Here is a 25,454-nt window from a genome sequence, read left to right on the forward strand (position 1 = left end):
TCCTGTGTTGCTATTCATATGAACAAAACTCTCCCTGGTTCCCCCACCTACCTGTAATCTTACTTATTGGTGGTTATAGAACTGTTCAGGTCAAGTTCAAATTCCAAATCCTGCTTGTGTAAGTTGGGTTTCCCAAGATAGATTTTCATTTTAATTCTCTGTCTTTCCTCATAGCTGGGATTGCATCTGCCGTGCTATTTGTGAGTTGCCTTCCAAACACTAGCTTCCCTATTACTGGCACTGAGATTTACTTATTAACCCCTATTACCATATTTTATGTCTATTCTTCACTCAAACATGTGCACAAGCCAGGACGTGAGGGATTTTACACACCTTGAGCAGGTCCACAGAGAATGAATGTTGGAATCTGCCTGGAACGGATGCTTCAGGGGTACAGGTATCAGGGACACATCCCTGAACTACCTTAGTTTCTTGATCAGAAAATGGTTAATATAAATGTCAAATCATCAGGATTGTTGGACACACGCATGCTGCAACACAGCCACAGCACAGAGTCGCACTGAGTACGCTGCGTTAAGACAAACGCTCTGGAGACGGATACATGCGCTTGTCTACATGCTGTTCTGTTGTGTGATGCTGAGAAGATCTTGAGGCCTTTGAGTTTGTCTGTGTGTGTGTGTCTTTAGGGGTCTTCATGGACACAGCAATCTTTTATTTTGGGTGATTACTGTGAGCTGATCTGATGGGTTGAATGGGGACCCATTTAAAAAAAACTACAACCTCTGGAGTCACTTTAGTTGGAAAAGAAGGTCTTGGAAATTGAATATAGGACCTTGAGATGAGGAGTCCATGCTTGATGATCTGCAAGCTCTAAATTTAGTGTCATTATAAGAGGGAAACAGAACAGGAAGCTACCAGGAAGGAGAGGACATAGCATGCCCCCATGCCGAGACCCTCGGAGCTACCAAATGGGAAGATGTCAGGGATGGACCTTCAGAGACAGCTTTGCCCTGCTGACATTTTGAGAACAGAGAGAATAAAGTTCTGGTTTTTCCCCAGCTACTCAATTTCTGGTACTTTGTTATGTTAGACATAGAGAACTACTACAGTCACTTCTGTGCTGCATTCTAGGTATGCAGGAATTGCATATTGCAGATCCTTATTGTAATGTTTATAAAAGCTCACTGTCCCAATATTGGAAATGCCCTGTTAACCAAAAGTCTTACAATAGAGCAAGATAGCCCGCCAATGGAGGCAATTTCTCTGTGTTACATAGGAAGGGCAGATAATCTAGTGTGAGTGTGTATGTGTGCACACATGAGCACGTGCACGCACACATGATGGGTTGTGCTCTCTGGGTATATAGTGTGAATAGTTCTTAAAAGGGCATTTCAGTAGATAGCACAGAGGCACGAAACCCTGTTTCCCAAACAATAGAATGCACGAAGTTCACCTGGGTAGGGGGCAGTCTTTGTTAAAATGAGGACAATCTGATTCTGACTCAGACTCTCTGAGGTGGGTCCAGAGATGCCACCTGTCTTATGAATCCTCAGGACTGCAGAAGCTGCTGGTTTGCAGATCCACACTGGAGAACAAGGCCCTGATTCACTGAAGTCCAGAGCATGTTTACCCATTTCTCATTTGATCCGAGCTCCCCTGGAGAGAGCCATATCCCTGACTTAAATCTGTGAGACTGTTGCTGGCAGAGCGGTAGTGCCATCCCGAGTTACACAGGTTTAGATGGTATTGATTTTCTTTTTTTTTTTATTTTTTAAAGGTTTATTTGTTTTATTTATTCGTACATATATGCATCTGTGTGCTTCTTTCTTTCTTTATTTATTTATTGGTTTTTTTTTAAATTTATTTATTTATTAAGGATTTCTGCCTCCTCCCCGCAACCGCCTCCCATTTCCCTCCCCCTCCCCCGATCAAGTCCCCCTCCCTCATCTGCTCGAAGAGCAATCAGGGTTCCCTGACCTGTGGGAAGCCCAAGGACCGCCCACCTCCATCCAGGTCTAGTAAGGTGAGCATCCAAACTGCCTAGGCTCCCCCAAAGCCAGTACGTGCAGTAGGATCAAAAACCCACTGCGATGTTCTTGAGTTCTCAGTAGTCCTTATTGTCCACTATGTTCAGCTAGTCGGGATCAAACCTAAGTTTTCTGGCTTTGAATCGACTGCGGTTTTAAACAATTCACAGTATAATTTCATTATGACATACTTTTCTTCAATAGGTGATTTATGTTAGCTGGTAATTGATATGACACACATGTTGGCTATTAGTTGTTTATAGTCTTCATATCACTCAGAAAATATTATATAACCATAAAATAATATTTTACGCTTTCCAAGAGGTGTGGACAGTAATCTGCTTGCTATGGACAGTAATCTATTTGCTATTGGTTCCTGAGGAAGTACCCCATGGAGTCTGCGGATAAATTGGGATCCTTTTCAAATTTTTCCTACTGATCAGAGCTCTGAGGATTGTGGTGTAGAATTCATGCTTAGACTGAGACCAAGATGTTACTGTATTCTTGACTATCTAGTTACATTAGACAAGTATTGAACAGCTGAACAAGATTTAGGTCCACCTCCACAGAAGAGATAGCTAAGAGACATCTTTGTAATGGAAGTTTAATTAGTGACCTAAAATGTGTGACCAAATGAGAGAGATGTGTAGGATGAAGACAGGGTAGCTTCAGGGCTGCTTGATGAGGAGAAGACAGTTGCCATAAGAGGGAAAGGTAGGTGTGGGCAAGCCTGTGGGTAACATTAAAGGAACGGATTAAAGAAAGGACAGAAGCAGACTTTTAGATATAAAAATATTTCTAATAGTTGGCCAAGCAGCTAGGATGCAGAGCTGCTCCCAGCAATCCACGAGCTCCCATAGAGCATGTAGAGACGCAGAGTGAGCTCGCAAATTCCACCCTGGAGCCTGGGAGCCCTTTGGCATATCTTCCAAGGCTTGGCACCGTGAGTCTGGAAGCCCTTTGGCGTATCTTCCAGGGTCTGGCACCGTGAGTCTGGAAGCCCTTTGGCGTATCTTCCAGGGTCTGGCACCGTGAGTCTGGGAGCCCTTTGGCGTATCTTCCAGGGTCTGGCACCATGAACCTGGGAGCCCTTTGGCGTATCTTCCAGGGCTTGGCACCATGAACCTGGGAGCCCTTTGGCGTATCTTCCAGGGCTTGGCACCGTGAGCCTGGGAGCCCTTTGGCGTATCTTCCAGAGCCTGGCACCGTGAGTCTGGGAGCCCTTTGGCGTATCTTCCAGGGTCTGGCACCGTGAGTCTGGGAGCCCTTTGGCGTATCTTCCAGAGCCTGACACCGTGAGTCTGGGAGCCCTTTGGCGTATCTTCCAGAGCCTGGCACCGTGAGTCTGGGAGCCCTTTGGCGTATCTTCCAGGGCTTGGCACCGTGAGTCTGGGAGCCCTTTGGCGTATCTTCCAGGGTCTGGCACCGTGAGCCTGGGAGCCCTTTGACGTATCTTCCAGAGCCTGACACCGTGAGTCTGGGAGCCCTTTGGCGTATCTTCCAGGGTCTGGCACCGTGAGTCTGGGAGCCCTTTGGCGTATCTTGCAGAGCCTGGCACCGTGAGTCTGGGAGCCCTTTGGCGTATCTTCCAGGGTCTGGCACTGTGGAGATTGTAAAGTGGAGATCACATATCAGACATCTGTTCTGTCCCCACAATTTGGGATAAAATTGATGGTCATTGTACTCCACAGGGCACACAGAAACCACACTTGGAGGCCTCAAAGGCTCCCCACACAGTAGTATGTAGAGTAGAAGGCAGTGGGGACTTGGAGAACATCTTTTTACACATAAATATTTATGTCAAATCAGCTCTGCTAAGAAGGCGGAAAACAAGACGTGAAAACTCAATGAGACAGAGAAGCCTGAATTCTTGCAAATATTCATGAGGGAGGCAAATGGCCCTAGAAGTTTTCAAGAAAGCCAGAAAGGAAAATACACAAGATGCCTAAGATGCTTCTTTTGAGCATCTTAGAGGATGCAGAGTTCGGGCTGAGTAGAGGCCAGAGCTGATGGAGAACACAGGGGCTGCGCTGTCTTGTCTAAGTGGCAATCATCTCTAGGACAGGCAGTTTCCTAAGCATGGGGACTCATTCATAGCATTAGTAGTCCCTTTCAGATATGACCAAAGATTAGGGATTCATATTATTCAGGAGAAACAGAACAAGGAAGGCCAGGGAGAACAGGAGGGAAGGGAGAGATTCTGTTTCTCCCGCTGTGGTCTTTCGTTTCCTGTAGTGCCGTCTATATAGTGCCAGTGTCTCCCCTGCCCAGTTAGAGCCCAGGGGAGTCTTGGGATGGGTGATTTTGATAATCTAAGACCATCTGTGTCTGTGTCTTTCTAATAACAATTTTCAGCCAAAAGTATATCCATTAAACACACGAAACCCATAATAGATGGTCTAATTCAAGGACGATGATACTCACTGTGGCCACTTTTTTCCTATGAACAGTATCAGCAGAATGTGAATCACACGGGTGGGAATGGGAAAGAGAAATAGTGTTGTTATGTCTTAACATCGATTTTGTCTATTCCCGTTCAATATTCTTGATCATAGACCACTGCATTCATTACACACACACACACACACACACACACACACACACACACACACACACGGCATTGCTATATAAAAGTCAATTTTGGCATTTGTTCTCTGAATCTCAGTTCCTCCTTGGAAAAGTGATTATGATAGTAGAAGTATTCCAGGAATTCCTATAGAGCCAAACAATAATCAGTGTAAGATAGCCAGTGTGTGGGAACTCTGTCCAGGTCTCATTACTGTCACGGTTTTACTAATGACTGAAATTACTGTAGCTTGCTATGTAGAAATGGTTGATCTATTGTGTACCATGCTTATATATGGTACACAATAATTTTGAACTTGGCTTAATAATTTTGCGGTGTTGCTTAAGAGGCAAATAAACCAGCACTGGCGTTGGCTTTGAAGGCAGAGGGTTCAGCAGGCATGCAGTGCCACTGTAAGGCTTCATAAACTGTCCCAGAGTTTGTTATGCTCAGCCAAAGGTCTGGTGTCCTTTTAGGATGTGACCGTTCCTTGCCAAGCCGCCAACATATTTTGCCTTCAATCAAAAAGTGTCCTAGAGAATCATCCTTCCTAAAAACTGGAGAAACTGAATGGAAAACCAACCAACCAACCAACCAACCAACCAACCAACCAACCAACCAACTTCCCCATGCAGGAAGCAGATGGAGGCATAGTGGTGGAGGAGAGGGCAGTGCTCTGAAGATTTTTCCTGAAAAAAAAAAAGATTTTCTGAAAAATAAAGTTGTAAAAGAAGTACATGGGGTGCCAGCTAGATTTGAAAGTTTAGTTCATAGTGTTTTTAACCCAATTTTTATAGGAGCACAGTAAGCCAGTATGATTTTGGTGGTTGGAAAGAAGGTACGGATACTGATGCCATGACTTGGTGGCATGCTTTATGTTCCGTTGCTATGGTGCATGTTCCTTTCGAAGGGTTAACCTCGATAGTGCCGAGAAGTTATGATTTCTGTCTTACAGATGGAGAAAAAGTCAACTAAATATAATACAACTAAGGTTAGAAGCAAGAATATCTGTCTAGACCTTAGTCTGAGGAAGGTATGTGAGAAGAGAAAAATGAAAGAGACATGATGGTAAATGGATCATTAGAATATGGTCAATTTGATTTTCTGCTCTACTGGGAAGTAGGGGTGGTGAGGCAGAAAAGGATAGAGTTTGTGATTCACTAAGGACAGATTCACTCATTTATCTGAGACCTGTGATTGGCTAGGGCCATGGATGGAAAGAAAATTAAATCTTTAGTATCTAATCTGATCCATTAGAAAGAGCTGCTCGGTGAGAAATTGATTAATGGTGCCTGTTAGGATGTAGGATAGGAATAGTGGTCTAGCTGCTCTGTCTCTGACTGGCACTCAAGGGGTGGAGAAGAGCTGCTCGCAAACAAAGAGACAGTGCCTTATTGAGCAGCACAGAGAACAAGGGGGGAGGTAATTGTATTCTTGCTTAAACAAAGACACAAGATGGATGAGAAGAATTGTTTAGCAGCCCCCAAGGATCCCGTGAGGATGAGTCTCATTTGAAATACTAGCAGATGATGATGAATTGGCAATTCTTCAACTGCCTGCAAAGGAAGCCACCCAGTCTGGGAAAGAAAGAGAGGTCCCACTTCTAGAGGGTTGATGGCCTTAGGACCACAGGAGCTGAAAAAGGACCAAATTTCATGTTCTGTTTATATTAGCTACTCTGTCCAGCACAACGACAAACTGACAGATGAAACGTAAAGAAGAACAGCTGAGCTTTGGCTTGTCGCTTGAGTCCATCACAGCTGGTGCGCATGGTAGAACTCTTGGCAGCAGGAGATTATGGCAGGCACACCTCACATCTTAGGAGCTGACCCAAGCAAGGGGAGAAAGTGGAACTGGGCCGTGACCCTTGAAGGGCAGCCTTCAGGCACCCATTTCCTCTAAAGTCACCACAACCTCTAAATCAGCATGGCCAGCCCAACACAGGTATTCAGACACAAAAGCCTGTGTGTGTGTGTGTGTGTGTGTGTGTGTGTGTGTTTCACATTCATACCGTGGCTCCATCACATATCAGCTGTGGAGATTTATGTATTTACTTCTACATTCTCATCTCTACAATGTGACTAGTGTACTTAACCCCTGGTTTTATTCTGAGGTCAAAATGACAAAATATCATCCGAGCCCTTTGCACCCAGCACCTTGTCAGTAGGTGGTGCCTTTTCTGCCCACCCTGTTGAACCTCACGTGTGAAAATTGTCCCCTGGTGAGGAACGACATCATCGTGGGTCCAGCGACTCAGACAGATGCAGGTGTCTGAAGCGCCCCCTTTCTCGACTGAACTTAAAGGCCTGTTACTATTAATGGAGACTGTGCGCCTAATGCCACCCCTGCTGTGCAGCCAATTTCCCTCTTAATGCCTGGCAGAGGCAGTGTGCAGAAAGATCGACAACATTGTTCACACTGTTTAAAGGTTCCACTGTGTGTGGAAAATTGTCTAAATGGGGGGATAATGAACAATCACTAAATCAGAGCTTTCTCAAGCTGGGAGGAAAGAAAGGCTGTGGAGAGAGGTTACCACCTGACCCGACATGTTAGCCAAGATGGGGAAACGGAGAGAAGTAGTGGCAAAACTCCATGCCCAGGCGGGATTGGATTCTTTAGAGCATGAAGCATTTGGAACCTGTCACTATTATAAATGTAACAAATTACTTTCCAAGGAACGCTGGGATACGGCGTGGACAGGAAGGGTACTAGCTTGGACTCTATCCACCCAAGAAAGTGTAAACACTAAACCCGTGGACATCCACTGTCATCTAGACTCACCTGTGGGCTTACCACTGACTTCCTGAAAGTGACTTCCAGAATGGGCTGAGGTGTCCTGTGGGGAGGGTAAGCATCTCCAATCCCAGAAGTCTGTGTTACAGAGGTAGCATCTCCTCTATGAGCCATTTGCCTCATTCTCAGTGAAGGAACACTGATGTCATGCAGCTCCGAACCTGTGATGAGGGTCAGTCAGGACATTTAGGAATCCTAAGTATCCTTTTCTGTGTCTTTGGTTTGTGTTGGATGAGATACTGCATGAAGCTCTATTTGTCCTTCTACCTGAGCTCTCAGGGCTGCTGCCCACACCTGTAAAAATGAAATCTGGAGTTCCATAGAGTGATTATTTCTTACTCCAGGGGCTTGGCAGGAGACTCAGGTGGTAAAGCACTTGCTGGGCAGGCAGGAGAAACTGACTCACAGGAAAAATCCAGGATTGCTGGTGGAAGTTTCTGAGCATTGCTCTGGGGAGATAGAGCACAGCAGCTCATCAGCCTACCAGCGTGACTTACTGGGCACACTTCAGACCAGTGAGAGACCCTGCCTCAAAAAAAAAAAAAAACCAACCAAGGTGGGTACACCTGAGAATGACTCCTGAGGTTGACCTTTGGCACAGATACACACACATTTACTCCAAATTTTGGAATTAGGAGCCCGAATCGAAATGATTTCAAGTCTGCTATGTGATTAGATTCTCTCTTCACAAGACTTCTTGACAGGAGACACTTGCTGTAATGAAGTCCCTTCCTGTGATAAAGATAGCATGATGCAAGACTATGCCAGGAGCTCATGGAATATTTACTTACCATTTGTTGACTGATTCACACAATACAGAGCGCTGATTTGCTTCCTGGGTAATACTGGACATTGACTGTTGGTTGGCTGTTGACCTGGAATGGAACACAAGGAGAAAACTGTCTTCTTTTTGTCTTAATAATTACTCTGGCCCCAGATGTCCAGAGCACTGGATGTTCTTAGGGGGTCTTTTTATAATAGAGTGAGCTCAGTGATCCATCGAGACTGTGAAGCCTTGGTAAGCCTATGTGTGTGGACCATGACATTTTCAGTTGTGCCAGTGTCTTAAGAGCAAGCCTTCCCAGAGACGGGCTCCCTCTTCCCTAATCTCCTGCCGCTATCTTATCACAAACCTCATTACTGCGGGGTTGTGTGGTTATCTCGGCTCTCCCTCTTCTGAGTGTAGGCTCCTTGAGGATAGATAGGCTAACCATTGTGCTGCACATTCTCAAATGAACTGAATGAAAAGAGAGGGAGAGAGAAAGGGCAAGAGAAAAGGAGGGTGGCAGGGTGGGCCCAGCTTCTGAGGCTGGTCTGCTCTGAGGATTGAAGTTGTTAAATTCTTTTATTAGATGCTTTTTTTTCTGGCTTAGTAGGGCTGGGTCTGTGAGGTGGACCTTTCCTGTGGTGCACACACAGGGTTATTTTGAGTTCTGCATCATCAAGATAATTAGGTGCCCAGACAAAGCTTAAATGCTATTAAGAGTTGGGTGCATACTGACTGGTCCTGGTGAGTGGGTCACTTGGGGACACAGCCTCTGCTTGCTGCTGAGTTTCTGAGATCAGGGCTTGGTAGGAACAACTGGGGAAAAGGGAGGAGAGGGAGGTGGTACATTTTTGAGCCCCTTCTAAATGCCAGGTTACAAATGGAGACTGTACTCTTGTTTTCCAGCCACCCAGACCCAAATAATCACAGAAAAACTATATTAATTGCAACATTGTTTTGCCATCGGCGCAGGCATATTCCTGGCTAGCTTTTCATCTTAAATCAGCCCATTTTTATTATTTTATATTTTACCACAAGGCTCGAGGTTTATTAGCTCACATCTTGCTTCTTGGGCAGCTACATGGCATCTGCCTGACTTTGCCTTCTTCTCCCTGCATTCAGTTTAGTAGTTGTCCCTCCTAGCTAGATTGTGCCCTTGTTGTCATGCCTCACTGTCTGGGGGTACAGTCCACCACTGTGGCCATGCCTCACTGTTTGGGGGTACATCCACCACTGTGGTCATGCCTCACTGTTTGGGGGTACAGTCCACCACAGTGGGTGTGCTTATCACAGGCCAAAGCAATTCTTTATTAACCAGCATACAGAGCATAGCATAAAGAGGGGAATCCTGCATTACCAGGTGTTTGACAGAAAATTCCTCATGCCTAACCCAATTTAATTTCATCCCTATCTGATAAATTATGCTGCTCTCATTTATGAAGGAGAGAAAACTGGCATGTGTGTCAGTCTAACAACTAGGACACTAGACAAGTAGTATTCTTTCCTTCCAACTATGACAGAATGCCCACCAAAATCAACTGGAGGAAGAAGAGTTTCCTTTGGCTCACTATATGAGCACTGTGGCCATGCCTCACTGTTTGGGGGTACATCCCACACTGTGGTCATGACTCACTGTTTGGGGGTACAGTCCATCATTGTGGCCATGCCTCACTGTTTGGGGGTACATCCACCTTGTTGTCATGCCTCACTGTCTGGGGGTACAGTCCACCACTGTGGCCATGCCTCACTGTTTGGGGGTACATCCACCACTGTGGTCATGCCTCACTGTTTGGGGGTACAGTCCACCACAGTGGGTGTGCTTATCTTGAGCTTGTGCATGTGCAATGCCACTTTTATGATGATGTTAAAACTGCTACCCAGACAGAATTTTGATTTTTATTTAATATGTGCAGACTTGTGTATATGCACTGGTTTTATTTTTCCAATGTTTTTGTGGTATGTATTGTGATTTCTATTGCTCTCAGGTTGCTGGTATTTTTTCCCCTGTGCATGTTTTCTGAGTACCTTTATGTAAAATGCTGTTTGAACCAGAGGGATGAATGGGCACAAAGTTCTTACTTTCATGGCATTTCTATTCCAGTGACCAAATGCATAAAGGGTCATGAAGAAAGTATTGAAATATTAAAATACCCCCCAAAGTCACTGTATCACCCATGTTTACTTCTTATCCACACACTGAGCGCTTCTCCATTCAGTCAGCCAGGGACTTGTGCACCTTCCGTCTTCTCATTCTCTCCTTCCTTTTGGGCCTTGATGTGCTCACCTGGGTCTAAAGTGCCTGACCGACAGACGCTATGATGTAGGTGGGCGGTCTTTCCAAAGGCCGGCCAGAGTGAAAGAATGTGACTCTACTAGGATCCCACTGAATGTAGTAATTCCCACTCTGCCTAGTGACAAGGGAAGCTGGTGATGTGGTCCAATTTCCAGCAAAGAAAGAGAAGTAGCATCCTCTGCTGCCTGTGCACAGTGAGGGCTCTGCTGATCCTCTGCTGAGGGCCATTGCCGTGGTTTCTTTTGGAAGGGCTCAGAAGGGCTCTCTGAAAGAGGACACATCCCAGGTAGGCATACTGCTTCCTCACTGGTCCCCAAGGTTTAGTATCCTGAGACTTGCCTCTTTTTTATAGACAACTTTTGCCATCACCCTTTACTCTGTGTCTCTCTGGAGCCTCTGATTTGTGAAGTGCTTACGTGCCTTCCCTCCCTCCCCTACCACATCTCCCCTTCTGTCTCCCAGGTGAAGCCATCCCCCATCACCTTTAAAGGCTTTTCGTGATTAGGATCCCAGAGAGCTTCTCATATCTTGAAATATTCTCAGCCATTAGTAATGGTCATAATGATGGAATCACTTGATTTGAATGACTCCCAATTTTCCAGGATCTTTCTTGTACTGAAAGTCCTTCCTCAGGATCCATCCACTTTCCTCATGTTCTAAGGGGAAGGGAGACACAGGCTGCTGAAGCATAGCTAGCTGGGGATCCATACAGTTCCTGGAATGATGTGCGCACGGATGTGGTGCAGCCGGTGACCGGATCAGTCACCTGCTCGGTGTGTCATATTTAATAACCCAGCAGCCTCAGGAGCAGCTCGGGATTTCCCCTCTCTGGTTCAGCATGATCTACTCAGAAAACTGTACTTTTGCTCAATTTGTACAAATGCTTGCTGTGCAAGCAAGAAGACCCAGGTTTGGACTCTAGAACCTGTGTAAGGGGTCAGGTATGAGGTCATTTGTGTGTGTAACCCTGGCATGGTGGGTGGCAGAGACAGGAGGATCAGTGGGGCTTATTGGATACCAGCCTATCCCGAGGCTCTACGAAAGACCCTGTGTCAAGGGAGGAGAGAGTGATAGACCAGGCTCCTTCCCATTGCATCTTATGTGCATACACTCACATATTTTACAAAGGTAAAAAGAAAACTGAGAGTTAATCAAATTAAGAAGTGGTGATGATTGTACACTCAAGTGTACTTGAGTCTCTGTCTCTTTCTCTCTCTTCTGCCTCCTCCCTCCATCCCTTCTTCTATCCCTCCCTCCTTCCCTTCCTCTTTCTCTTCCTTTTCTTTTACTTTGTCAAGTGCACCCCTATCAATTGATGTCAGTGCTTGAGTACTAATATTCCTTAGCACTTTCGCAAAGTGTTTTCCTATTTATGGTTCTAATGAACAGCATCATATTCTAGTGTATCATCTATCATACTTATGAATCTTGATTTTGCTAATTTTCAAAGTTTTAAAAAAAATCCATATTAAGATATTGGTGATGGACAAAACTTTTCTGTTCAAGATCAGGTGGTAAACAATTCGGTTCACAGGCTGTGTGATTCTTATTACAACTTCCCCTCTTTGCCATGGCAACACAACAGTCTCCCTAGGTCATAAGACCTGCTTTGTGAGTGTGCATATGTGGTGAACGTGTGCACACTCGTGTCCGTGCACGTGAGAGTCAGAGGCTGATGTTGGGTGTCTTTCTCCACTGCTAGCTACCTCATTGTCAGCTCCAGGAGCTCACTGGGCAGGCTGGGCAGCAATTGGCACCTCTCCCTCTCCTCAGTGGATTACAGCTGCACACCTGCCATTTCACATGGGTGCTGGGAGTCAAACTCCCATGCTGGGATTGCGCGGGAAGCAGGCATCTCCACAGCCTTCTAACGACATGTTCAGTACAAAGCAGAGATGGCCTACTTGTTCCTGAGATTTCCCACTTCCAGTCTGTCTTCACCAGTACACCTGCTATGGAAGCTACTAGAACAGAAAACCCATGTGTGTAGTCAAGTCTTAGGAACTCACCAAAGTCCCACAGTGTGCTTGTGGGTGTGTCACAAGTCACATCCTGCTTTCTCCTTCTCTGCTTCCAGACACAATGTGCTTTTCACTCCGCCAGTCTTGTTTCAATGATGGTAGCAACAGAAACCCAACTGGTACTCAGATTTGCCATTTGCTCATCTGACTGCAAAGGCCAGTGACTGCTCACACTCCTGTCAGGAGCGATTCCTTTCACAGAACCTTCCAAGAGTGTCAGCCCTCTGTTTTGTGGCATTTTAATCTCAGCAATGAGCTCAAGACACTGTGCCTTTTTACTTTAAGCCCCCGCTGGCCCCAAGTCCTTCCGAGTGGAAGGAAATGCCCTATTTGAATCCCCACTGACCTCAAGTCCTTCAGAGTGGAGAGAGATGCCCTATTTGAAGCCCCGCTGGCCCCAAGTCCTCCAGAGTGGAGAGGGATGCCGATTTGAACCCTCCAGCAGTGGAAAGTCTGGTAATGGCTCAGCTACTCCGTAACTGAGGGCCTGCAGATGTCCTGTTTTCCTCGTTAGTGACATGGAGATGGTAATCGTACCTCAGAGGACACTTGAATGTGGATGAAGACAGCCAGAGTGTGGTTCACCCAGGAGAGTATGCATCTCCTGAGGGTGTTCGTGGTTTTTAGCATTATTATTTTTCCATTCTATAACTTACTATGTTTTCTGTTGCTAACTTCTAGTGCTTCTCATCAGTGTATGTGTCACTATTTACTTTTTTGGCTGTTATAGTTCTTTGTCATGGGCCTACCTTGATCATTTTAGGGGCTAACATGATCCTTGGCTTGTATCCAGAGGGTGAGTAGCAGCCTCTTCCCGTGGTTGTTAACAATTGATAAACAATGTCCTAACATTACCAATGTTCCCTAGATCTAGAGGCCAATTGAGGGGGGAGTTCAATGTCACTATCTCCTGCCTGTGATTGTCTGGCTGTAGCATGCTCCTTCCTCATAAAGTGAAAACCTTAAGAGGTGGCAAGAAACGGTACTGAAAGCAATTGAATAAATAAAAGTCTTTGGAGGAAACTTCAGGAAATGCGGACTGGTTGAGGAAAACATTTCAGATTAAAGGCAGACATTTAGGGAATGTCTTCTGGCCCAGACTCCTAGGTCTTCTTGAAGGCCTGAGAAGAACCCCTGGGTAAACTTTGAAGCCATTTAGGGAATGTGTTCAAGGAGTAAGTCACCAGATAAGAGCTTGGCAGTGAGGAACAAAGCTGTCATTTGCTCATTCAACAAACAAAGGCTACTCTCATATCTAAGGAGGCAAAAGATGAATGAAATGGGCATCTCCACATTGCAGAATCTCATGAATCAACACATGAAGGCAGACAGTAAATGAGTAGTCTCCCAGACTGAAAATCTAGAGCCTGCTGTGTATTAGACAAGTGCTTTATTTTCCTGGACCTTCACATTTTAACAGATTGCAAGGGAATTCTGCATTGATACGAAATGCTGGAGAAACAGTGAATTTCTGTTCTCAGTCATGATAAAATGTCCACAGAGTTATCATCCAAAGCCCAAGGAACAGGGGTTACTTGTCATGGCTGTGTGTGTTCATTCTTCTTTTGCCCCAAGAACACTTTGGTGAGCAGTGGGTTCTGGAGACTTGTCTAGTCGATAATAGGGTCTTCAGAAATTTGGGGGTTTAAGGCCTTCCTGGCTCTTTGTACCTATGCAGACTTGGTGGAGGTCTCAGGTTGTGAGTGATACACAGCCTTGTGTGTCTGCAAGTGGATGATTTGCCAATTTTCAAGTCTAGTCAGCTGGATTGGCTGGACTCCCGACCCCATTTTGCACATGATATCCAAGGGAGGCACTGTGCCGCACCAGGCTAAGGGCTTTGCTTTGATTGGCAGTCATGGAGGTAATTGGCTGCTGTCCATCAGTGGCTGCTCCCTCATCACTTCCATTATCTCCAGTCTGTATACTAGTCCACTCACCCACTTAACCACCATTCCATGCTGTATCAAAGAGGTGTCGGGTGAAAATACTCCACCTTTGTTGCAGGAGGTCCTTCTGCTCCTCCAGCCAATAGCCGCTGAGATACCAGCCCATTGGGGCATGTTCTCTCTCTTTAAAAAAGCAGCATCTTCCCTCCTCGCTCTCTCTTACTTCCTGCTCCATTTCCGGCGACTAGACTCCTTCCTGGTTGCGCAGAGGGCTGTCGTCTGGGACGGTGATCTGTAAGTTTTTTCCCCTTTAAATAAATACCACCTTATTAATCATAATTCCAAACTGGTGTGGTATTGTTTGTGACTTACGCCTTCACACCTTGGCAGGGAAGAATATTTTATTGCTAATATTGTTTAGAATTCCTACTGAAAATATGTATATACTATGGCTTCGCTGGTGACAGAGTCCTCCAGCCGCTGCTTTTCACTGAGTTTCCACTTTGTGTGAGAACTTCCTTAGAATTGGAATGTACACAGGCTGTCACGGGAGAGAGCTGGGACTTAGTGGACTGGAGCTGGATTACCTGAGTCTGTCACTGCCAACTACAGACTAAGGTACTTAACCTGTCAGGCCAATTTTCTCATTTGTAAAATAAAAGACATAAGTAATAACTAATTTAATTTACAAGTAAAATTAAATAATGTATCTAAAGAACTTATGTGCTCAGCATACTTCATTATACACTGGTTATTATTTATCTTGAATAAGCATTAAGTTTTAGTTGACTAGTCAGTTATAGTGCTGGGCACCAGGTGGGGATTTTTCAAAGTAGTTCTTACCTGGGCTAATGGAGAAGACAGGAGAGTTATTTCTTCATACTGAGAAGAGGTGAGGAAAAAAATTCAGAGTGAATATTGAGTATTAAACATCTAGCAACACTGCTGGCCTCTATCCAACCAAAAATGTGTTTTATCCATTGCTCCTTTGGTCTTGGTGGGCAAAATTACTTTGAGAATTAGTGCTATGAAAATTCTTCTGGAAGAAAAATGGGTTTTGTGTGATGAGAGTGAGCATAGATGTGAGAGATGGGTAGAGTTGACAGGTGGCAGCTTCACTCCTTAGAGGGATGGGAATGTTTCAGCCGATCCAGGCTAAGTTCTCATGGTACAAATACCCTAAGGATGCTAATGTCTTGAAGCAACAGCAGATGACCACAGCCATGGCAAAATAGCTGTGGAGCCCCATATTCCTTCTCGTGGAAATCTGTGCTGAAGAAGCTGACCCTCTGCTGGATACTCTTCAATCTTGGCCAGGAAGATGAAGGAGAGAGTGTCTTTTAAATTCTGCTTAAAAATAAAAGATTCCACATTCACCCATGTGTTAATGATTAAAGGAAGTCACATGTCTGACCCTCTTCTCAGAGACAGCATGACATAATTCTCTCATAGCAAAGAGCAGCAAATATTTTGAGCAATAGTTGACTCTACCATGGTCAGGTCTGGATTGTGGGAAGCAACATAATTAGATATAAAAATGTCAAGTCCTATTCAAACACCAGCAGCTACCATTACTTTGGAAAAATAAAGATGTGCAACCTGGATCCTTATTATCCAAAGGACCTGCTGCCTAGCTGTCAGGAGTGTGCTCAGCAGGAGCTACAACTGTGCACTCCTTTAGGGATTGCCTCAGTTGGAGATCTCTGCAGCATCACACCCTTCCTGGAACATCCAACATTAGCGAAGAAATGAGGCACATACACAGGGTTGCACTATTTTCTCCTGAAAGAGGCAGCCCTAATGGGCAACATTCATCCTTCAGCTCATTGCTGGCTTATCCCGGGCTTTTTAGACCAGGCTCAAGTTCAGTTTCTCCCTCTGGCTTGTCCTGTTTATCTCTCTTCCCATTTAGGTGTTGATTCTTCGTGAATGCCCTGATCCCTAAATGTTTCACAGCTTCTGCTTATGGAGACACTGTTATAACACTGATAATATATTGATGTAATAGACTATAATGTCAACCCCAAGATAGAAGTTTCCATTATGTTATGTCCTTACCATAGGCTAACAGGAGGAAATAACCAGATTGTGATTGTAATTAAACAACACATCATTCCCTGGGGTTTTGTCTGGCAAAAATACTGTTTTGGTCTTTATGGATTTTGTGCTCTTAAAGGAAATATTTCAGGGCTCTACTGTAAGTTTCTGTGAGAATCGACCAGAGCTAAAATATGAGCCCTGGGCCATCTGGTACTGAGAGTTCTGGGCTAGAAAGAACCATTAGGAGAACTCAGTGGTTTTTAGCTGACAGAGCGTTTTAGAAAGAGCCATCATGAAATGCTCATAGTATTCCATGACCCAGTTCTTTTTTTTAAAAAAAAACTTGTAAATATATTTTTTTATTAAATCCTCATTTTAATTGTTTGGATAGGAATGTGCTATATACATTTTCCCCATTCTCTTTTCTATCCTCCACCCTCCCCTTCTACCCTCCATACTACCAATTTACTCAGAAGTTCTTATCTTCCTTTGCCTTCCTGTGAATCCATGTATGTCTCTCTTAGGGTCCTCTTTGTTACCTAGGTTCTCTGGGGTTGTAGCCTGGAGGCTGGTTGTCCTTTGCTTTATAAGTACATTATCTACTTATGAATGAGTGCATATTATATTTGTCTCTCTCGGTCTGCGTTACCTCACTCAGGATGACTTTTTCTAGTTCCATCTGTTTGCCTGCAAATTTCAAGATGTCATTTTTTTTCCTGCTGGGTAGTATACTCCATTGTGTAAATGTATCACATTTTCTTTAATCATTCCTTGGTTGAGGGACATCCAGGTTGTTTCCCAGTTCTGGCTAATATGAATAATCCTGCTATGAACATAGTTGAGCACATGTCCTTGTGGTAGGATTAAGTATCCTCTGCTGTAAGTTGGGCAAAGTATTTTTAGGGTTCACAGAGATCTTTTGGGGTGTCTTGTTTCATCAAACCACATTAGTCTGGAAGGAATCCACAGATTCTTATCTTCTGTGGAAACAAAAGCAGACTCTCTTTTGCAAAGCAACATATCCTTAGACCCAAATTTTGAAGTCAAGATACCTTTAAAATACGTATGTTGGTTTAGCTTAGCAGCTCCCAGAATCAAATGTCTCTCTACAGTCAAAAAATTTAAAGAAAATATAGTAATATGCATAATTCAGACTCTTTGTGTATTTTCCACCTTATTTTTTTACTCTATTACTTTTTTTTACTTTATTAAAATACTGAGTTTATTTCACATGTATATTTGTCTCCCTACCATTTCCACATCTGACCACCACTATTACTATGTCCTATCATAACATTCCATACATACTTAAAACCAAGTAAAGGGTGGAGCTCCATCCTTGAAAACTAAACAGGCATTTTAGACAACATTCTTGGCAATGGAACCTGGACATTTATCAAACACAGTAGGGAAAGTTCTCACTTTGCATTATAAAAAGGACAGCCAGATATATCAACTGTTACAGAAATTAAGTAAGACGGAATATTTCAAACTGTTTAAACAATTTTCTTAAAGAGACTTCCTCCACTGCCAGAGATCTTGAATAGCCTCCTGGTCAGTCATCCGGAAGTAATTCTTCACATAACTAATGAACTCGGCTTCCACTTTGGGAAGAGAGCCACCTTTTTCTATACTTGCTTGCATTTTTGCCTTAATGTCTTCTACAGAACTAGGTCCTTTTGGTGTTTTAGGGGTTTTTTCCTGTTTATTGAAGGACTCTTGACCCTTTGATCTTGGTGTTGATGGTTGGTTTTAAGTGTTTTCCATTTTAGTTTGATTTTTGTGCATTTTTGGCTGGGGTATCTCGTACAGATTTCTTCACTGGAACTTTTTCTTCAGCTTCCTCATCATCAAAATCATCGTTGTCATCATCTTCATCATCCTCATCATCTTCATCATCATCCTCATCAAGTTTTACTTTTTTCTGTGGAACCTTGTTGCCACCTCCAGGAGCAGATCGCTTTCCAGACATACTCAACAGCTTTACGTCCTCCTCATCTTCATCTTCTGACTCTGCATCTTCCTCTACAGCTACTAGATGCTGTACACTAATGTGCACAGGCCCAGAACCACACTTCAGTCTTAAGACCACAGGAGGTGTTATTTCAAATCCCCCAAGAGAAACTCTTGGCTGTACAGGCATTTTCAAAGTTGCCAGTGTTACTTTAATTGGACTGCCTTCATAGTTCATTGCTTCTGCCTCTATGATGTGTAATTTGTCTTTTGCCCCAGCACCTAAACTAACTGTTCTTAGTGATAACTGGTGCTCATTCTCATCATTATCCACCTTAAAGTGATAATCTTTGTCGGCTTTTAGTTCACAGCCGAAAAGGTAGTTCTGAGGCCTTAGAGGGCTCATGTCCATGTCCATGGAGTCTTCCATGAGGTGAAGGCATGTTCTTCGGTGGCAGAGAAGTCATACGGAGGGTTCTGCCTGCTGCTCCTCAGAACAGGCACTCAGGGCGGGATCACGTCAGGCACTCTATTACTTTTTAATATTGAATTATATTTACTCCTTTAATCTATGACATTTTGTACTCTTCTCTCTCTCTCCTAAGCCCATGTACATTTATTCTCCAAAGCTGTGACCCATGTAGAGGTCTTTTTCTTCTGAATCCATCTTTATTGTGTATCTGTAATAATTTTCTGACCAGGAATACCTTTCTATTAATGCTAAGTGGGAGTGGCTAGGACCAACTCCACAGCCCTGCCTGTTTGTTCTCAGTCCAATATGGCAGAGGCATGTTCACTGCTTCTGTGAGCCATGGTCACTGCCCCAACTCCAGGGATGCAGCTGGTCTATGCCACCATTAAGCAATTTGTAACACACTGCTCATAGACCCCATTTAAGTGTTCCATAACTGCACCAGCATGAACCAGGAAGTTGGATCTTAAATGAACCACACAGTTTTTGATGCTAACACTGTAGGAAAGTCTTATCTTAAAGGAATCATGCCTCTGCTTGCCTCTAGCAAACAAACATAGCCCACCCGAGAAAATGCTGCTTCTAATTCCTTTCCAAGCTCTCTTAGATTTTATGTGGATGTAGTTACCTCACATTGGACACCATTTGTAAGCAGAGACTGCTTGTTCATTTTCTGGCTGCCAAGACCTGAATAATCACACAGAAACTACATTAATTACAACACTATTTGGCTAATAACTACGGTGTATTCCTAGCTAGTTCTTACATCTTAAATTAAATAATTTTTAATAATCTGTGTATCAACACAAGGCTGTGGCCTACCAGTAAGGTTCTGGTGTCTTTCTCTGTTGACAGCCACATGGCATCTCCCTGACTCTCTGTCTACTTTCTGTATATATCTCTGTTTAGATTTCCTGCCTAGCTTTATTCTGCCCTGTCATAGGCTGAAACAGATTCTTTATTAACCAGTGGTAATAAACATATTCAAAGTATACAAGGGAGCATCCCACATTGGGGTCCTAAGTCCCAGGGTCGTAGAGAACTGTTATTACCAAGGTGTGTGTACCACTGCTGTACCCTTAGGGTTATCATGCCTCGTTGGTCATTGATATTGTTCACAGGTGTCATAGCTGGTTAGTCTTATTGGTTGCTTTCTTCCTTTAAAAGCTTATATGGTGCTTTTCAGTATCCTTGGCCATACCAATCTGAATATGCCTGATTTCAGAAGTTGCGCAGAGTTGGGACTGGTTAGCACTTGGATAGGAGGCAACTTATTTTTTTTTAACTTGGCTGTAAAATAATATGCTTCCATATGGCTTTTCATACTGCCTTTCTTGGGTGAGCTCTTCCTTTCACCTCAAGCTCTCCCCGACACTCCTAAACCCTTCCCTGCTTAAGTCACCCCAAATCTAGAATTCCACCTTAATATTTTAATCTACCATTCCTCTTATCTTAATGTGTCTACCCACTCCCCAAGGGCCCTTTCTACTTTCCTGGCTTCCATTTGTTCTCCAAATGAAATAAAAAAAAAAACAAAACAAACATACATCTCCACTTTATTTTTTGAAACAGGGTCTCTCACTGAACCTAGAGCTCACCAATTCATCTAGACTGGCTGACCAGGGAGCCCAAAGGACCCTTTTATCTCTACCTCCTTAGCACTTAAATTATGGGTGTGTACCACAATACCCATTTATTTTTCAAACATGGATGCTGAAGGCTTGAACTTGGGTCCTAATACTTACTTATGGAGTCAAATACCCAGCTAGTGTAGCCATTTTAAAGGTTTTAAATTAACTTTAGTAAGGTTAATTCTTTGTAGTTTCTAAGTCTTTTCCAGCTCCACTTGTTTTTCACACCGTGCTTGTTGGAATCTATGTTGTGATGGATTCCCATGATAAACAGCAATGAGACCTTGTGACAGTTAATCTTCCATGGTGACTTGGCTGCCTTAGAGTCACCCAGGAGAGTACTAACCATACTTGTTGGTGTTGTGAGATTAACGGAGGGAAAAGACCCACTCTAAAAGTGGATCTAAAGAAAAAGTGGATCAAGGCTGGACAGGCCTGAACAATAATATAAAAGGAGAAAAATAGAAACTCAACTGAATGCTTATTCTCTCTCTCTTTTGTGGCTGCGTTGATGAGAGCCACTCCACCCACCATGTCTTAACTCTGCGTATTAGATTCTCTGAATCTATGAGCCAGAGGGAATCTTCCTCCCCTAAGTTAATCTCTTGTCTCAGCAATGCGAAAGTAGCTCATCCTCACCTGAACACATAGGGGCCGGTGGTCCGTAGTGTTTCAAGTCTGAGGAACCAAGTCTCCTGTAATCACTCACCTCTCCTGTGCTATCTTTAGGTGGTGCATTCCTTGTCTTTGCCAACTAGCTCTAACCACTTCTGCCTCCTGCTTACCCCAAGTTCATTATTTTATTGCCACCTCATTATTACCTTTATTTTATTACTATCACTGATTATTTCACTGATGGGGGTTGTTTCCATGGTGATGCAGAAACCTTAGCATTTTGAACCCATCTGAAGCACATTAGCTTGTAGGTTAGGGAGTTTTTTAGAGGGGACTTGATTACCTAACTCCCGGTTTTGTGTTTTTTATGGGAGAAGATATCTTGAAGATATATTGAAGTCCATGGCCATGAACTTTAACAGCATGTGTAGGTGGAGAGAAGGCCTCGGGTTCTGCTCCGGGTGCTTTAATTCACATGCCATAGCATACCAATAAAAATGATCAACTAAGTCTGTGGTGCACTGCCAATCTTTCTTGAATTCAAAACCTGTCAGAAAAGATTAGTGTGGAGGGAGGTAAAGAGTTAAAACAGTGGGTGACAATGGTTTTCTGTGAGGCAGCGAGGCTGCTGGGCCAGTGTATGAGTCTTCAGTGGGAAGCCATGGCATGTTCTGGTCACCATGCACCAGTTATGTCCCTCTTGGTTTGATTCAGCTTCAGAACCTGACTCCAGCAAGGCTGATAGGCAAACACCATGAAAACACGTTTGTTCACAATGAAGCAGAGTTGTAGCTCTCACACAGGCAATGGTAAGCTGTACAAAGAGATTCTTTCTCATGGACCACAGCACATGGGGCATCAACTGAAAATCCAAAGATGTCAAGGGATGCTGCAGCAAACTAATTTTGGTCTATGAGAACCCATAAGACACAGTTCTGCCAAAACATATGTCCAAAGACTTTATGTCACGTGACTGGGCACTGGCAGTTGGCCACATTGTCTAGGTGGGGATATTTATACTATGGCAGTTGGCCACATTGTCTAGGTGGGGGTATTTATACTATGGCAGTTGGCCACATTGTCTAGGTGGGGTATTTATACTATGGCAGTTGGCCACATTGTCTAGGTGGGGTATTTATACTATGGCAGTTGGCCACATTGTCTAGGTGGGGTATTTATACTATGACAGTTGGCCACATTGTCTAGGTGGGGTATTTATACTATGGCAGTTGGCAGATGTTGCCACTTATGCCACTTTTTAGCCCCTGGAAAGCTAATTGTTGGGTTTATTGCCATACCACTGTTCTACCATGAGAGCTATACAATACACCCATTCTGGATGGGCAGAGCAGTGTATGTCCTGGAAGGGACATGGCCGATCTCTTCTCATGGTTCTACCATGAGAGCTATACAATATGCCCATTCTGGGTGGGCAGAGCAGTGTATGTCCTGGAAGGAACATGGCCGATCTCTTCCCATGGTTCTACCATGAGAGCTATACAATACGCCCATTCTGGGTGGGCAGAGCAGTGTATGTCCTGAAAGCAAGATGGATGATCTCTTCCTTCACTCTCTTTACTCTGTGGACAGCTGGGAAGGAACCCCTTTGAGAGCTTAGTACTCCATCTGAGGCTTGGAATGGAAAAGTACCTAATTCTGCAAGTTAAACTGCCTAGTCCTGATTGGGTGTTCACCTGTCCAGGCTTTCCAGGTTCACACGCTGTCATTCAGTAGGTTTCCAGGTTTCATATTCTTTGGGACCAACTAAGTGCTGCTCATGTGCACATTGTTAAGGTGGGGGGTCAAGAGATGAAACAGGAAGCAAATGTATAGAGAGGCTGCTGTCACTTAGTCACTTTTGGAACTGTCATTTAATGTCTTTTTAAAAAAAGGAGCAATGGATTTAGTGGAAACTTGAAATTTATTACCAAACTGGCCTTCTGGACCTAAGGTCTTATTCTGGAAAAATAGGGGCAGCAGGAGCCATGACTAAATGGACTTTGCTCTTCTTAATGAGGGATACAGTGTCAAGAAAACAAGTTTCTTTCATTAGTGGAAGTGGGGCTCCTTCATCAACTTTCATATTATACAAAGAAAGAAGGAAAAAATATAGGCAAAGTAAACAATTATTTTTGATTTATTGATCCCTGAGAGAAGACAGAGCTTGTAGCAGAACAAGGAACATCTTTCTTAATTAGTGCCATGATTTTCGGGAAGCTATTGACAACAGTTTCTTTAGCGTTATTGCTCCTGCTAATGTCAGTTATTTTTTCCTCCGTGTTCATCACTGTGAGCCACGGGCCCCTCTGAAGGGAGCACAGTGAGTGAAGACTCTTGGCCTCTCATTGGGAACCCACAGGAGGGCATGGATCACGGCACAGGAGAATGCTGGACTCAATCTTAGAGTTCAAGCCTCTATTTGAATACTTAGTGAGCAGACTGAGCCTGGGCTCAGCTGGCTGGCTTATGAAGTGGAATATCTGCCTTCATGATTGTCATGAGGGTTAAAGGAGAGATGTGGGGCACATTGTGTTGTCATGTGGTGGTCGAGTTATTAATCATAATGAATAAACAGATGAATTCCTGTAATCGGCTGACAGATGCAAAATTCATTCACCCAAGACTGAGAAGGGATATTCAACAAAATGAGTTAATCTTTTTTATTTTATTTTATATCTATGCAAAAACCCCAAGATATCAACAACATTCCTCCTGCTGAAAGTGCAGGAAGTGGTGATGCAAAGTCATTGTACCCTTAAAGTCTGTAACTCACGGCAATAAAATTCCAGTTTTTGGGGGGGAATGATTCTTGCAGGGCACCTACTCTGTGTCAGGTCCTGCTCTAGATGCTGAATTTCTTCCAGTAACAACAACAACCCAAACAAACAAAAACCTTATTCACCTCATGGATCTTGAATCACAATAAAACTGAGTGAAGGTATAGTGTTTGAATGGAGGAGACCTGGGTGACACAGTACCTTAGCTAAGGCATTTTTTTTTTCATTCAGAAAATGAAAGGGGCACTACCCTTTCATTTCCACCAGGAAGACATGAAGGACATAGTTGCTAAAGCCAACTTTGATTGAACCCTGCAAGTGAGAAAATATTTCATTCAACCCTTTGAGGCAGGGTTATCACACAAAGCAACTGAGACTCAGGGAGGTTAAAAAATTACTCAGGACCACAGCTTCATGATGACAGAATCCGGTTTCAAATACAGATGTGCCTACCCTTGAGCTTATATCCCTCTTAACTGTGACTAATGGGATACGTTTGACTCGAAGTTTCAAAGGTGTCGTTTTGTCAGGTTGGGGAGGGTGTGATATGGACAGGGGTACAGGAAGAATAAAGGCAAGGGTGAGATATTTCACTCAAATTGTCCTCCATTCTACATCCCAGTGGAAGTTACTGGGCAAGGTAGCTCGAGAAAGGCCTATTTTAATTTTAATTCCAAAGTTTTGCTGGGATAGGAGAAATGTCTAATTTTATTGAATTCCTGGAGCCTATTAATGCGCTAAAATCTCTTTAAAAAATGAATGAATGTATTAGGATATGCCCTTGAGTGCAATTGGTGTTTCTGCAGAAGGGATGAGAGACTTACTTACTGAGCACAAAGGACTCTGTGATAGTCAGTCTTCAGTGTCAGCTTGATTGACTTGAGAGCTGCCTAGGAAATTAGGGAAGAGCAGCCCAGGGCTGGTCTGCGAGGGTGCTTCCAAAAGTAGAGAACAAGAGCTCTGACCTCATGAATGCGTTAATACCTCAATGAATTCACACTATGGTGGGATTATTGGCACTGGGTGAAAGGTATGAGTGGGCCCTATTTGAAGAAAGTGGGACACTCAGGGCAGAACCTTGGGGGCTGTATCTTGCCCTCTGTACCCCCTTTTCTGTCTTTATATCATACCCCCCCACCATAATAGATTGACACCTTTGAAACTTTTAGCCCAAACAAGACTCCTTCTCTTCCAGCATTTCCACCAGGATTCTCTTTTTAAAGTGGTTAGAACGCCAACAGAAACAGTGGTGTGCTTGCGTCACTGAGAACCTGCTGCCTTTGGGCAGCAGTTAGTAGATGAGTGATCCAAACTCTAGTGGGAGAGGAAGACGGCAGGGAATTAGCAAGCAGCTGGGCCAGGTCATGAAGTATCTTGAATACTATGCTAAGGACACTGGGACTCTATCCAAAATCTGTGGGGAACCACAGAAGTGTTACATAAACACATGACTGGAGTAGGTGAGGGCTAAGACAAGCTTCTAGAGCCAAGAAGAAAGCTTTTCCCAAGGTCAGACCACAAAATAGTTACACAATGGGAACTAGAAACCCCAGGCTGGCACACACCTTTCAAGTCACCCTGGATTTTCTTTCTGTTTTTTTTTTCTTCAAAATTTTAAGTAGTTTTTCTTTGAATTTAAGTAGATTTTTT

The 25,454-nt window shown here is 43.8% G+C and overlaps 1 protein-coding gene and 1 pseudogene across 2 annotated transcripts in view; one reads left to right on the forward strand and one right to left on the reverse strand.

Annotated features, from left to right (window-relative positions):
- The window catches only part of Shisa9 (shisa family member 9), a 321,088-nt gene that overhangs the window by 202,097 nt on the left and 93,537 nt on the right, over window positions 1–25,454 (forward strand). The gene's annotated exons all lie outside the window — the stretch shown is intronic.
- LOC142859602 (nucleophosmin pseudogene) lies at window positions 17,557–18,768 on the reverse strand (annotated as a pseudogene).

This window comes from Microtus pennsylvanicus, chromosome 11 (assembly GCF_037038515.1).
Source record: "Microtus pennsylvanicus isolate mMicPen1 chromosome 11, mMicPen1.hap1, whole genome shotgun sequence".
NCBI lineage: Eukaryota > Metazoa > Chordata > Mammalia > Rodentia > Cricetidae > Microtus > Microtus pennsylvanicus.